Raw genomic sequence first — 16,203 nt, 5'->3', positions numbered from 1 at the left:
AACGTTTAGATAATAAATTCACTGAAATGGTTCCTAATTTACCATCGCGCTGTTATTTGCTGATAAAAAAACCCGAATTTTTACTCAATTAAAATTAAGATATCGGAGATATGATTATTGAAATCAATTTGCACAAATGTTACGATATTAAAAGGTTCCTAGCATGAAATGCAAACCACCTTCAATAACGCAATTCAGGTAAGTTCAAGAAAATTTACAAATTTTGTGTTCGCTTTGGTCTTAACATTGGTATGATTGAAAACATCAGGATATTTTTATATAGTACTGTGTAGTTTTCTATCAGGAATAAATGTGCAAAATATTTCTTCAATTGGCCCTTGTTTAATGAGGCACCGACTGTTTGAAATCACCCACCCTCTTTAGAGCGCCTTATGCTAAAATTAATCCAGCAGGCAGGGGTAAGAAGTGTGAAAATAATTCAGCAGGCTAAAGGTTAAACAATATATCACGTGACTAACCACGGGTACGGGTAGTCCTGTCCGACCCGGGTACCTGAGTTTCCCGTCCCAGCCCAACTTGAGACTATCATTGTCACAACGAAACATTCCTTTTACGACTAATATGTAAGATTCTATAGGTTGTCCGCTGCACATCTATGTTCAAGTTGACGATGTAATTTATTCAACTCGAATATATGTTTAAAGGTGTGGTGAATTGTCACTAAGAATAGTTATATACTTCAGTGCATTTAAGTGGAAACGTTTTACCAAAAAATCATATGAAACCTATACCTAGAAATGGCCATTGCTCATGTGCTCTCTGCAGTAAGGTTGTGTTGGCCATTTTGTATGTCTCAAAAGAACAACTCTTTGGAATCAGTGGTGATGTTTTTCAGAGACCTTACCTGGTGCCAAAGGTGACCTAGCAGTAAAATTGTCGCAGGCTCAAATTCCATTCCACATGTAGATCTCACTCACTCCAGAGACGTATTCGAATTGCTACTGTAGATGCATTTTTTATAATAAGTATATTCAATACTGTATTAGAGTATTGTAATTTAAATCACAAAACATGCACAGAAAAATATTTACTCATGGTTTAAATATCAAGCTATGAAACACAGCAAAGGGATCCAAATCAATCTCGATCATCATATTATCCACGCAATCCGAAATCTGAAAATGCTTTCACTGCGGGGATATTTTTTTTATTAAACTATAACCGTCAAGCGTATTTATAAAATATGATGACATCCAATGAGCTTCCACTGTTCTTGTCTGTTTGTTTTGGTTGAAGAAATTGATTGACATGCACGCTTTGTAATATCGAAATCTTCATGGATCACAGGTAACCAATCAGTGTTCAGAAATGCGTATAGATATTGCCTCAAAGTTCATTTACGCCGTCCTTACAAACGTAGCCCAGTCACACTGAGTTGCGTTAGCGAGCAAATCGACTCATGGCAACTAGTAAGCCCTATTAGGGCAGACAGTGTCGTACAGCCAGCTAGAAGCCAGAGATTAGTGCCACTTTATATAATAAAATGAAAACACCTACCGTATTCGACGTAATAAGCGCCCTGCTCTAATAAGCGCCCATGGTGATATTTGCTAACATATTGGCTAGTGAACAACCCCAATTATTGATCAATGTACACAAGACTTATTTATTTGCGTATAATTCACACTCATGTGTTATATGCACCCTTAATTATGGGCAATTAAATTCTAGAAATATACATCTGTCGTACATAAACATTTCAGGCTGTCCGCATAAACCACGAAATTTATCTTTTAACTCTTTTTTTTTTTTCTCACCAAAATAATATTCTAATAAGGGCCCCCTATTTCTAATTTTGAGAGCCCCCTGGGCGCTAATTACGTCGAATACAGTATATGCCATTGTCAACTGGTCTAAATACATTTGCATACATTCTTTGAATAGGATAGCCGGTTTAAGATCGAAAACAAAAAAGACATTGAAAACCTGATCAGCAAGTAAATACCTTACTTGCTCAGTGTCCAACAGTTAAAACAGAGACTCCGAGATGACATTCCCATGGCATCTATATACACACACATATGCTGTTTATTTGTATGCATATGTATCTCGTCAACTTTGTCTTATGGCAACTCGTTGTCTATGCAGAGATCTCTCAATGTATGGGAATCCAACACACATAACACAGACTCTTTTGAATGCATATGTAGCAGGACGTGGAGTCATCCCACAGATGACATCCTTACCTTGTCAGCTTGCTGACAGGGTTAACCTCTTTGGTCATGTGGACAAGGCGTCCGACCTCGGATCAGAAGGTCCGTGGTTCGAATCCCATCACGGGACTCTGAAATTTTATGGCCGCTACACATATATCCTCGCATTATAAATATATGTCTCACTGTACAAAGTATCCACTGCATACAGCATTTTGTCTCAAAATGTGTGAACATATGTTCGTTTACTTGTTCACTACCTGTACACACCTTCGTTACTCATGCAATGTGGTTTTATGTTCAACCAATTGCCCCTATTATCTCACGCATCTCATTTAGGAAACACTTGCTGTACCTGCTGCTTACCACAAAATTTCACTGTTTTCTGCAATGTAGCGAAACCATCGACTCAGTAAACCTATCGCCACTCTTGGTACTTGTCTTCGATGTTTCCAAACTCCAATCATGACCGATATAATGATATACAGAGCTTCAATAGGTTTGTTTCATAGCAAATGCAGTCCTACTTACCTTAAAAGCAGGAAAACGTATAAATGTCCTCTATGTGTTTTCCTTATATTCTCCAAAGTCTCCAAGAACAGATGCTAATATCCATTAATTGTTCAGTATTGTATCTGAATTTATGTATAGTTCAAGCAGCGTGTAAACCAACAAACGTGGTTGTAATCTTAGTATTGCTACTCATTGTGTCTGGAGACATTGAACTAAATCCCGGTCCAGTTTATTCTAGCACAGGTAATAATGATCTTACAATATTTCATTTAAACATCAGAAGCCTGAGACACAAATTAAACAAAATCGCTGAAGATATTTCCGAATTTGATGTCCTATGTTTCACTGAAACACATTTAGATGCATCTGTAAATTAACGGATCTACTAATAGATAGTTATTGTTCCCCAGTTAGAAGGGATAGAGATTGTTTTGGGGGTGGCCTTGTGGTCTATTTTCGTGATTCATTGAGTGATAAACATAGAATAGATTTAGAATTACACAATTTTGAAATAATGTGGTTCCAAATATATCTGCCTCAAAAAGGTTTGTTATTTTGTGTTACTTATCGCCTGCCCGACACCCCTACATCATATTGGGATTGTCTTGATCATTCATTTGAAACAGCCCTGGACATTTCATCAAATGTAGTACTAGTTGGAGACCTTAACGAAGATTTGTTAAATAACAATGTACACCACCTTCACGATATAATGATGAGTAAAGATCTACGTAATCTCATTAAACAGCCCACGCGTATTCCACAAACCTCAGCTACTCTGATTGACCCTATTGTTATAAGCCAGGACAGCAAAACTGTAGAAGCCAGCGTTTTAGACTTTAGCGTTGATATCAGTGACCACAAGATTTTTTTTGTCACTCTATCCAATTGTATCAACTTAACCAAGTCTTATGTAAGAGATGTTTTACTTTACAAGCAAGGTGATTATCAACGCCTGAACAAGCTTATTGTATCTACAGATTGGGAAAAAAAGAAGCTTGTGACGCCCTAACATTAGCACTGGGTCAATATGTAAAAGAGTGCGTACCCTCCAAACAAGTAATAATAAGGCCAAGGGATAAACCTTGGTTATCAGTGAAATTCGACGAGCAATCCGTATCAGAGAAAGACTCAGAAATAAGGCAAAATTATCCTGTAAACCAAATGACTTTCTAAGGTACAAAAAGCAAAGAAATAATGTTAACAATCTCCGAAAACAAGCAAAAGAGGACTTCCATTGTAACTTAGATGGGTTTTTATCAACTGTATCCAAAGAAAATAACTCCAACTATTGGAAATTGCTTAGCTTTATTCTAAAGGATTCTGGTACCACAACAACTATACCTCCTTTGGTCACTGATGTCTCATGTATGCCAACCGCTTTTTCAGTTCAGTCACAAATATCGATTTCCACTATATCATGAGCATGTGTTTATGAATCACTATCAAATAGTGATGATTTATATGTACCAAGTGTTTGTGAAAAGATCAACAGATCTTGACCCACCGGTGGCACTCGTCACAAAAACGCAAAGGCAAGTCAAAATAGGGAAATGCATCAGACATAGCTACTGTCACTGATGCGTCAAATTTGGAAGTGTCCCCCCACATGTCTGCCATAAAACCTTTTGAAGGTCCCTCTGAGGCCTTGAGTGTTGTAACCATGATCAAACAACATCTGAGCAAGAATAGAATGAAATAAAATGAATTCTACAGGCTTGTCATAGTATTCGATATAATTTAGGACTGTCGTTTACATATGCATTAATTCTAAACATTACCCATTACCATTTTATTATATCGTTCACAGCGATTTATTCAAATCTAAGGGGCGGTCAGGTAGCCTAGTGGTTAAAGACATTTGAATTAATGACATTTGACTGGAAGGATCCCTAGGTGGTGGGGATTCAAAATTGTACAAATGGTGGGGCTGCCCGCCAAGGGGCTGAGGGGCGGGGCCAAATAGGGGTAATTTGGCTAAATTGCTTTAAATGACTTCTTCTCTGGAACTAAGAGATAGATATCAACCATATTTGGTTGGAAGCATTCTCCAGTGGTGAGGATTCAAATTGGAGAAATGGAAGGGTCGACCCCCACCCCTGGGGACTGAGGGGTGGGGCTAAAAAGGTTATATGGCAATATTGCTTTAAATAACTTTTTCTCTGGAACTAAGAGATGGACATCAACCATATTTGGTTGGAAGTATTCTCAAGTGGTGGGAATTCACAATTGTACAAATGGAGGGGCTGATCCCGCGCCCCAGGGCTGCGAGGCAGGGCCAAAAAGAGATCATAATTTGGACACAGTTAACATCCCTACAGTATAACCATATGTACAATTGAGAATAATGGACATATGCTACCAGGACTGGCCCTTCTGTTCATATGTCCAGCACTCCCAAAGGAGTTACAACGTTGACCATAACATGCAAACCGATATTATCCCCACCCTATAATAAACAGATACATTGTATACATTTGTTTGTTATGAAAAGAATAATACCTTTAATATTATGTATCCTAGATCATAACATGGAAACGGTTCAAATCTCTATGCTACATTTGTATATAGAAAAACATGTTCATGCTGTCAGATTTGACATTTGCAAATTTACCCATTTTAAAGTCAAAATTACGAAATATTTGCAGTATTATATCCATGTACAATGCAAATGTATATTTTGTCATGATTGCGTAAATATCTAGGTAAGCGATACAGGCCCTATGGGCCTCTTGTTTAAGTTTCATGTCCTATTACCTTTACATGGTACTCCCTCAAGGTCATTAAGTTAAAAACCTGATAGCAATTCAATGCTGAGCTTTGATGAAGTAGGGTTAACAAATACTCCGTGCACACAGGAAACTTCAGAGGTCTGTGCTAAAGTGGATCCCCTCGCCATATAAATAAAATTGATAAAACAGATGACAAACATAAGGTCAGATATACAGTGAACACGTATTTATTACCAGATAAGATTAACTTACATAATTCAGTACAAATTTGTTGATGTTTTTTTTGTAAGGACAGATCATGACATCCTGAAATGATACTAAAGAAAAGTTTGTGCGTATTATACACGAGAGATATTTTTTTCCAGGATTTTATTGCCTATAATTAGGGGTCAGTTATACATGAGTGTATGGTACTAATTACATTCACTTACAGATGAGTGAGTTGGGTTTAACACACTTTTAACAGTATTCCAGTTATATCACAGAGTGTCAGCTTACTGTGGGAGGTAAGCCCTAAGTGATGCAGGTCTCAGACGTTTACCACTTCGGTGAAACCCACGAGCACAGGTATGGTGCTGACAAACCTAGAAACAATCGTGGCGAACCGGGATTGACACTTACAGATGAACAAACATTTAGGAGCATATGAAACGTAGGATAAATCTGAACCTTGTCATCCATGATGTCAAGGGTAATGAAATCTGTGTCCTATGAACAGAATTTACGATTATTGCATACGTCAGATAATACATGAAAACAATGACCAATTTTACCCACCTCTGTCATATGTGTTCTTACTTACTTGTATGCTTTATTTCATGAACCCCTAATATATGCAAATTTAGCAGCCAAATTAAAAGTACATTTCAAACGTTCGTATGGATCTTGGATTACACCTTCATTTCCTAGCATGCATAAATTTGAGAAATACTGTCCCTTCGTGTTGTGATGGGTTTCAGGAACATTGTTCAAAGTGGTGTATGTAACCTTTTTGTTTGACAAAATATTTCTATGAAATTTGGAATAGTATACGTAATAGATTAAAGCTTCCAGGTGCAATTGGAAACCAGCTTGATAATCTCTGCATTATTCATTTTATTTTAGGAATGTATTTAGTGTGTGTAGCTAAAAACAACACCGAAAAATAAACCATTTTGCCTCTTTGAAAGATTGATGAAAATACCGTATTTTCTTGAGTATAGTGCGCACCCATGTATAATGCGCACCCCCCTCTAGCGGGTTCAATATTTTGGAAAAAAAAAAGAAATTTGAATATTATGCGCAGAAATTTTTTACACCGTACCCTTTCAGCGAAGTCCGGCAAACGAACGGGTGCTGAGAAACTTCGTCAGTACAAATTCGAAATTTGAGATAAAAAATCACCAGACATGTTTATTTACCGTTTAAATAGTATTTATTGTTCTGCTAGGCATTGTTTTATATTTAGGGATTAAGATTACCTTGCGTATTTTCTCGTAAACTAAGCTGGAAACAGCAATCAGTTGTACACACGTTTTCTTGGAATCGACCGGTGATTCGGTCAAGACACACCCAATGATATAACTTTATAAGATTTTTAATGCAAGGATCGGCAACAATTGTATCTGAAACTATTTTATTTATCAGGAATAATATATTCCATTATTTTCTTAATTATATGCAACCTTTAAAAAACATATTTAAAATAATAATAACCCTAAGCGAAGCAGTTGATCGCTATTCCCGGGTATTATTTTTTACATGGAACATGTCTGACCAGTCACCGTCAAGGCTCACGCGCACATGATCACGTGATAGCGAGAATTTCATGTTGACATAGAATCGTCAAACAAAAACAAATATGACTTTTAACGAGTCAAAGTATGTCATTTATGATATATGTATCCATTCTCTGTCAACTAAAGTTTGTTTCAAGGCGTCAATAGCGGTATTCTGACCGTGGTTGCTGTTAATAACGGTGAGTTGTGCGATCTTCCGATCGCTTCACACACGATTTCGCCGAAATTAATAAAAACAATATTATCAGATTATAAGGAATTTTGAATAAAATCAATGAAATAAGTTACAAACATAAGTCCAGATATACAAAGAACACTTTTTATAGCCAGACAGTGTAATTACATAATTATTTTGCGTACTTCAGTATGGATTTGTTGACATGGTATTCCCGGTGTTTCGTGCTCACGGTAATGTCTTTCCATGGGGGAAAAAACATCCAAACTCATAATTCGTGTATAATGCGCACCCCCTTCTACACAGCTGTGTTTTTTTGAAAAAAAAGTGCGCACTATACTCAAGAAAATACGGTATTGGATTGCATCTCATGGTCATTTACAAAATCACGTGAACAAATATTCATATAATCTAAAAATCACTCAAATACTATTCCCATAGCATATTTTGTAGAGATATAAGGCAACGTATATATATATGCCTACCCCCGGTAATTGGGCATGTTTGGTGAGAGAGCGTGGTAATGATTCTCCCCTGTGAACCAATCAGAGTACCAGTTTGAGACATTCATTTAAATATTTGAAAAGGACTCGGTTTTCTTGAGTGGAAAGACACATTCGAAATTAGTTTGGTTACCTTTTGTGGATATTTGATGGACGATATTCCGGAAGTTGCCTTGAACATCAATGAATTACGGGGTGTGAGTGAGTTTGGTTTTACGCTGCTTTTAGCAATGTCACAGCGGGGGACACCAGAAATGGGCTTCACACATTGTACCCATGGCAGGAATCAAACCCGGGTCCTCGGCTTGACAAGCGAACACTCCCCCAATGCATCAAGGTTTGACAACGGTATATGGATCTATATTGAAACGTCGCCTTTATAGTATTAAAGAAGTTGTTATCCATAAATTGTGTCTACTTAATCTATTATATTGGCTTGCCATATTTGTTAACCCCCCATTTTCCCCCCGAAAGCAGAATCTGCAGATCTATGAAATGATCAGCCGATATTTAGTCTGAGCTCCTATCTTTGCGGGGAAAACATGGATTCCCATGACAAAACAAATACTCCTAAGATTGGCACTGCTTTGAATCAGTAGATCTGCTAAATAAATTTACTAAGTTTAGTGACATATTATTATTGAATCTAGTTGTAGGAAAACCTTCCTATTTGTAATAATATCCAGTTTTCAACCCAACAGCAGTAGCTGCCACAGAATTCAAGACAGGTCTACATGAGTTATCCCCCCCTTACCAAACCATTTCCTATGTCATTCATCTGAAATATGCAAATATGTATTATTGTCATAACAGAACAATGACTATAAGTCAGTGATTATTTACTCAAAGCATATTTAATAACCTTTTTTCTATTTTAAAAAAAATCTTAAATGTTTTCCAAGGAATATATTCTTAAGACTTGGTAAAGTGGCTGGGACAGGTCCAAATTTACTACCCGGGTACCCATTACCCTATTCCCCAACCCTACCCGGGTACCCGCTGTAGATATTAAGAGATAGGTACAAACTGTCCGATTTGGAAAATGTTGACCGTAGCCCTGGCAAAATGTATTTAGATACACATGTAAAATGATCCGCTCATGCGTACACTGAAGTTTAATGCATGAAGTTTTATCTTTATTCAAACATATAAAAGTCAGAAGGAATGGGTTCATTATCAGAAAGAAATGGGATATTAGTGACTTATAGTGTAACCATAGAGTTTTAGATAATTTTTGTCATCAAACAATATATATCACGTGACTAACCACGGGTCCGGGTAGTCCTGTGGGTACCCGGGTCCTACTCGGGACCCACCCGGCCTGAGTACCCGAGTTACCCGTCCTAGCCCTACTGGGTTATGTAATTGTCTCGTTATCCCTCCCAATTGGTGACAAGAAGGATCTGTTCGGTGTACACTGACAAGGTTATCAGTGTGTGTTCACAACTTGCATTAATCCAGGGATGTTCGGATGTCTGTTTAAATCCCAGAGGTGAAGATAGTAGGGCAGGCTATAAACTGAATTCCAACTACTCTGTGAGACGAGACAGAAACCTGTTACATTCATCTCTGAGTCGTCTGGGAAATATTTGTGGCACATCCAACACAGATCATTTACAACAAAAATAACAGTTATTTAGACAGGCTCTTTTTAAAATTATTTATGGAATAGGCAATCCAAATGTCATAAATTGTGGAATATAAATAGGATTGTGCAAATTGTGTTTTTCTTATTGTTGTGTCTATAAACAAACTTTCTGAACAAAAAAAATTTGGAAATTTTTTAAATATCTCAAAGGGAATGCTCTGTACACTTCATTTTATTTAACTCTTTCAACACCACTTATCCACTTATTTCTATGACACTGAGTTCCCAGAGACTCTTGTGTGATAGATGAAGCCTACATTTATCAAGGAAATTATCTGCTTGTAAAACATCTTTGCTTCTACATGTTATTCACCATTTAAAGGTCTAATCCTACATAAATATGAAAGTTATGTTTATCACTTTATTTAAATAATGCATTTACAACTTAATAAATTTGTTTTAAAACAAATGTAAGCAAACACATTCATAATGTCAAGATTTAGCACTAAGGAAGCACAAATTGTGAAGATTTTCAGTAATTGTAAGACTTTATCATATCCTTTTACCTCTTTCTTTTTTATTTTCATTGTCTACGAAATTGGAAAATTATTTAGAATAAGAATTTTAAATATTATCTGTCATCACCCATTTTCCAATAACAGTGGCTGTTCGCCCAGTAACATGAGAAAATACCGGGAAATACACCTGTTGTTGATGCTTTGTGTGACTAACATGTGCGATGATTCGTTTGATGTTTGTTATCGTTAGAAAGCTATGAATGTAAAATATGTTACTGTAACCTCCCCTTGAGTAGTTTATCGTATGTAATTTTGATGGTTAGAAATTTGTTTCTAATGATGCTTTTTTCGCCGTAATATGCTACAAATATTGCTATTGGTCAAATTCAGGCATGTGACCTGAGGCAGCCAATCAAATTCAGCAATGGGTTCTGTCCTCGTATGATCACATTTCAGATTTAGACGAAAGGTATTAGTTAAGTTGTGTTATTCTGAATGTTGTGAGCAGGAAATTACGACATATTAAAAATATGGAACTTCGTGGATGTCATGTCATTGTATCCCAATGCGTAGATCGATGCTCATGATGTCAATCACTGGATTGTCTTGTCCAAACTCAATTATTTGCAGACCGCCGTCATATAGCTGGCCAAATGCAGCGTTAAACCACTAACAAACAACAAAGATTTCTCTGCATATATTTTGGCATTAAACAGACTTACCTTACACACAATCACACAAAAAATGGAAATAGTAAGTTACATGCAAGTTTGAAAACTTTTAGATTTTTTTTCATTTCTTTATGTAATATATTTAAGGACATGCTTGAAATGCCTTTATTTTGCTTTTTGACATGTTTGATCTGAACCCATTATCAAAGTATGTGTCCCAGAATTTATTTTTCAATAACATTGCGGGAAATAATTAATACATTTTTAATCTTTTAATAAAATATGATTATTTGAAATGAAATATGTATTTTCAGAAATTGTGATAGATTTAATAAATGAATAATATGACGAGTAGATCCATAAAAATATGTATTATTTTGACATGGCTATGCCCTGGAGGTCTATCGGCCTGCGGTGTCTGGGGACTCAGGTTAGGGTGTTGAAAGAGTTAATCCTATGCCCAATGTTTGAGAGATCACACCAAGGATATATAGTGTTTGTTATTATTTCTTTTTACCACGACTATTGTATTTGAAAAAAAATCAATCCAAGCCTTAGACATGAAAAAAGAAAGATTATAGGGATTGGGTCTGTGAATACAAATAAAATTTTAATTGAGTCATATTTGGATGAAAAAATGACGTCTCATAAGTTTCCTCACAGAAAAAGGATCTGAAATTAAGAGACCCCATACACTCCTCCATCATACAATCATACACTTCTGAATCAGCTTGAAACCCAACTCACTCAATCTCTATAGGATAAGAAAAAAGTTCAGTTTATGTTACTTTTCAATATGTTAATCCAATCAGAATTATGAGTTACATGTATTTTGCCTTTTTAAAAGTTTCCAGTGTAAAATATGATCAAAATAAATCTTTATGAACATATATCCAGACGGAAGCATATGAGTCAATGAACGGTGGATGTTTGACCGAGTCAAACAGTCCATGGCCACTTCACCCATTATAAAAGGTTTTCTACCATTAATACATCCAGGTACAAAATAGCATCAACAGTATTGACATCCGAAGATTTACATACTCCCCGAGAACATCCACACCGCCGCCTCTTGTGTATCAAAACCTTCTTCACACAAGTACAAATCTGCTGAGGTGCTAAAAATTAGGAAATAAATCTTCTTTAAACCAAATTACCATGAACAGGTTTACACTGAGTGAACAAACTCACTGCCACCCTGGCCCTTCACTTCTTTTCCGTGAGAAAAAGTTCTTTGACGTCAACAACAGTTATATTGCCAAACTGGGCTGATAGAAAATGGAAATTTGGCTGAATGACTGAGACAAACTGTTTAAGTAATGGGAGGTTAGTATTTTCTCATTTCATAGATCTTTTTGAATATCTGGTAAACGAAATTGCACTTGCTTGTGAAAACAGCCATCGGGTGGTTCAATTTGAGTTGATGGTATAGCCATGTGACTGCCTACCAGGTTTTTTCAAGTAGCCTGGTGCATTTTGAAAAGATCCGCCCAGTTTGCTGCTAGATTAGGCAAGGGAGGTAAATCTTGTAAGAATATTAAGTGTTTTAGACAAGTGAGATGACTTTCCCCTGCCTTTCATGTGTATGTGAAGACTACTTAGAGCAGAGGTGTGAAGACATCACAGGACGACATCTGTGTGTTTCATTTCCCTTAATAGTATCAAGGTGATGTATATTTGTCTTTAAACACAAAGTGAAAATGTGTTTTAGTTGAAAATAATCTTGTTACAAAATGATATGTACCGGTATTTTTGATTCTACAACGATGATTATAGTCAATAACTTGATAGTAAATATTATCACCAACAGTATTCTATAATGGGAAAATAAGAATAAGCATATTAGCAGGTGCAGTATGTTATTTCCCATTTGATGTTTTTTCATTTTTTACTTCCTATGGGAAGAGGGCACTGTAGAGGGCCCAGTTGTCTTAGGCGCCACAATTTGCTGTGCAGAGTTGCATCCCTTAGGCATGCCAGAAACCTATGATTGTGGGTTTGAATCCTGTCCGATCCAATTATGTTTCTTGGTTTGTCAGCACCATACCCGTGCTCATGGGTTTCACCGAAGTGGTAAACGTCTGAGACCTCCATCACTTCAGGATTTTCCTCCCATATCAAGCTGTGATATAACTGGAATACTGTTCAAAGCAATGTTTAACCCAATTCATTCACTCACTCACTCACTCACTCACTCACTCACTCACTTGTATTAAACAAAGGGGAAACTCCAATATGAGATATCTAAAAACACTCACTCACCCACTCACTCACTCACTCACAAGCACTGAATCAACTCTGTCAATAGTCTAGCCGTGACTTCCAGATAGTGTTCTGGGAACATCGTGTCCTGATAACATCAATATTTCATGAATGATAATTATGTATTTACCGATCAGTCACGTAGACAGTGGGGAGCAATCACTTCCTCACACGATGTCTCCTCACAAAGGCTTTTTCAATAGGTTTGGGTTGTCACAATAACGTCATTGTTCATTTCCAGTTGGTGGTTTCCCATGCAGGAGAGCTTCCCACACTGCAGATCATAATTGACATAACAAGTGGTGTGTGCTTGTACTCCCACAATGAACGTAGAAGTACGAAGCGAAACCAATCTTAATTCTCACCTAATAGATATTCTATGTCTGTTAGGGGCAAGTCTTCTAAGGCACTGCTAGTCGCTATGCATAGTTGTGTCCCTTCGATACACCAGAAATCTGTTATCGTGGGTTCGAATCCAGGTTCGAATCTGGGTTCTTCTTGGTCATGTTTCTAGGTTTGTCAGCACCATACTGTGGTCGTGGGTTTCACCAAAGTGGTAAACATGTGAGATCTGCATCACTTAAGGCTTTCCACATCACTTCCTTCCTCCGACATCAAGCTTTCAATACTGTTCAAAGCTGTGTTAAACCCAACTCACTCACTCACTCACTCACTCACTCACTCACTCACTCACTCACCCACTCGACTGTCACTGTACCCCGACAACATGGGACATTACTGATGATTTCAGTAACTGGTTTGCCCCTATAACACAACAGGATCATCGACTGCTTCAAGCTTACAAGTGGGTTCTCTGGGTCTCCCTCCCACATTAACCACACCATGTTACCACAATGACAACACATATGGTGGCTTCAAGCTGAGTAAGACTTGTGCACTATTTCAAAGCATTCCATGCCATTAGGATTGGTATAACGTGCACAAACAATTCCATGTATGTCTTTCATACTTTCCCCACGACCATCACGATGCAGTAGGCGAAAGCAACCCACTTTCCTGGCTAATAAAACAATAAAAACCAATCCATGTTTATTCACATTGACTAAATTCCAAAACAATGGAGGTCAGGGGAATAAAGGTCACTGCTATTGCTGGGCCCAGGCTTTGAACATACTGATCGTATCTGCTATTTCCTTGTCGACAATCCATGATAAGCTCCTCACAGTGCAGATTATTCTGTCCACCCTTGTGACAAGCTTGTCACACACCCACTCCACCCTGTCTCCACCCGACCACACATCTTGTGAATTGATTACCTCCGCAGGAGGCGTTTTTAAAACCACGTGGCTCCCATGTGGGATAACAGGTATGTCGTTTGTCCCATGTGGGATAACAGGTATGTCGTTTGTCCCATCACCTTCTCATTTATCATATACAGTTGTGTGAGGAATTTCACGTTTTGATTCTAAGAGATACACACAATAGTCTGTGTTTGACCGACTTCTTCGATGTTCTTGCTTCTGTTTCAAATGACATTTGTTTAGACTATGGTCGTGGTTCCCTAATCTTCCACTGAATGGTTTCCATGGTAACTTGAATATACCTTCACCTTTACTTTTTGTACAGCAGGATGTCATCTTATTGACACCCAAATGACAAGCTTTATTAATAATGTCAGCATCCAGTTTGTAAATATTCAGACAGATGAACATACATTCACTGTATCTGTTGAACTCATTGAATCTGTTCATGAACACTCCTGGAATCTGTTGAACTAATTGAATGTGATCATGAATGCTTCTGGAATTTGTTGAACTAATTGAATCTGTTCATGAACACTCCTGGAAATGAATCTGTTCATAAACACTTTTTGAATCTGTTGAATTCCATCAATTTGTTCATAACCACTAATTGAAGCAAACCATAACACTCTTTGAATGTGTTCATTAATGTTTATTGAATCTGTTCAGGAACACCTCTGGAATCTGTTGAACTAACTGAATCTGTTCAGGAACACTTTTTAAAGCTGTTGAATTCACTGAATCTGTTCATGAACACTCCTGGAATCTGTTGAACTAATTGAATGTGATCATGAATGCTTCTGGAATTTGTTGAACTAATTGAAATTGTTCATGAACACTCCTGGAAATGAATCTGTTCATGAACACTTCTGGAATTTGTTGAACTAATTGAATCTGTTCATGAACACTTCTGGAAATGAATCTGTTCATGAACACTTTTGGGAATCTGTTGAATCTGTTGAGTTGAGTCTGTTCGTAAACACTCTTTGAATCTGTTGAACTCCATCAATTTGTTCACAACAACTAATGGAAGCAAACCATAAACACTCTTTGAATGTGTTCATTAATGTTTATTGAATCTGTTCTGGAACACCTCTGGAATCTGTTGAACAAACTGAATCTGTTCAGGAACCCTTTTTAAAGCTGTTGAATTCATTGAATCTGTTCATAGCCACTCATTGAATCTATTCATACATTCAATGAATCTGTCCATAAATGCTTACTGAATCTGTTCACAAGCACTCACTGAATCTGTTTCTAAACATATCTTTCAATTTCATCAAAATACTCACAGCTTCCATGTACATATATGTACAGGAAAATGTTGTATGATGTACATGATATTATCTTGTTATCCCCCGCCGCGCGAAAGCGCGAAGCGGGGGATATAGTATTCACGACCGTCCGTACGTACGTACGTCCGTCCGTACGTCCCACCTGTTTGTTGCCGCGATATCTCAAGAACTAAACACTGGATTGTCTTGATATTTGGAACTATGGTGTATATACAGACTCCGCAGACACCAGTCGGTTTTGGTGACCTTGATCCCATTTTCAAGGTCACAGCAGACAAATCTGCTTTTAGAGTTGGAAAACGGTGTTGCCGCGATATCTCAAGAACTAAACACTGGATTGTCTTGATATTTGGAACTATGGTGTATATACAGACTCCGCAGACACCAGTCGGTTTTGGTGACCTTGATCCCATTTTCAAGGTCACAGCAGACAAATCTGCTTTTAGAGTTGGAAAACGGTGTTGCCGCGATATCTCAAGAACTAAACACTGGATTGTCTTGATATTTGGAACTATGGTGTATATACAGACTCCGCAGACACCAGTCGGTTTTGGTGACCTTGATCCCATTTTCAAGGTCACAGCAGACAAATCTGCTTTTAGAGTTGGAAAACGGTGTTGCCGCGATATCTCAAGAACTAAACACTGGATTGTCTTCATATTTGGAACTATGGTGTATATACAGACTCCGCAGACACCAGTCGGTTTTGGTGACCTTGATCCCATTTTAAAG

At 37.4% G+C, this 16,203-nt stretch overlaps 1 protein-coding gene across 5 annotated transcripts in view; it reads left to right on the top strand.

Annotated features, from left to right (window-relative positions):
• Positions 1-16,203, top strand: part of LOC124144832 (cytosolic phospholipase A2-like) — a 151,811-nt gene that overhangs the window by 68,375 nt on the left and 67,233 nt on the right. Inside the window, exon 1 of one of the 5 annotated variants that reach the window (XM_048388921.1) lies at positions 14,154-14,241. The exons of 3 other annotated variants lie outside the window; for them this stretch is intronic. The gene's annotated coding sequence lies outside the window, so the exon portion shown is untranslated. Of the gene's footprint in view, positions 1-14,153; positions 14,272-16,203 lie in introns of those variants that run through there. One more of the 5 variants, XM_048388922.1, reaches the window with a different exon arrangement.

This window comes from Haliotis rufescens, unplaced genomic scaffold, assembly GCF_023055435.1.
Source record: "Haliotis rufescens isolate VD_foot unplaced genomic scaffold, xgHalRufe1.0.p SCAF_8, whole genome shotgun sequence".
Classification (NCBI taxonomy): domain Eukaryota; kingdom Metazoa; phylum Mollusca; class Gastropoda; order Lepetellida; family Haliotidae; genus Haliotis; species Haliotis rufescens.
This window is presented reverse-complemented; position numbering and strand designations above follow the sequence as displayed.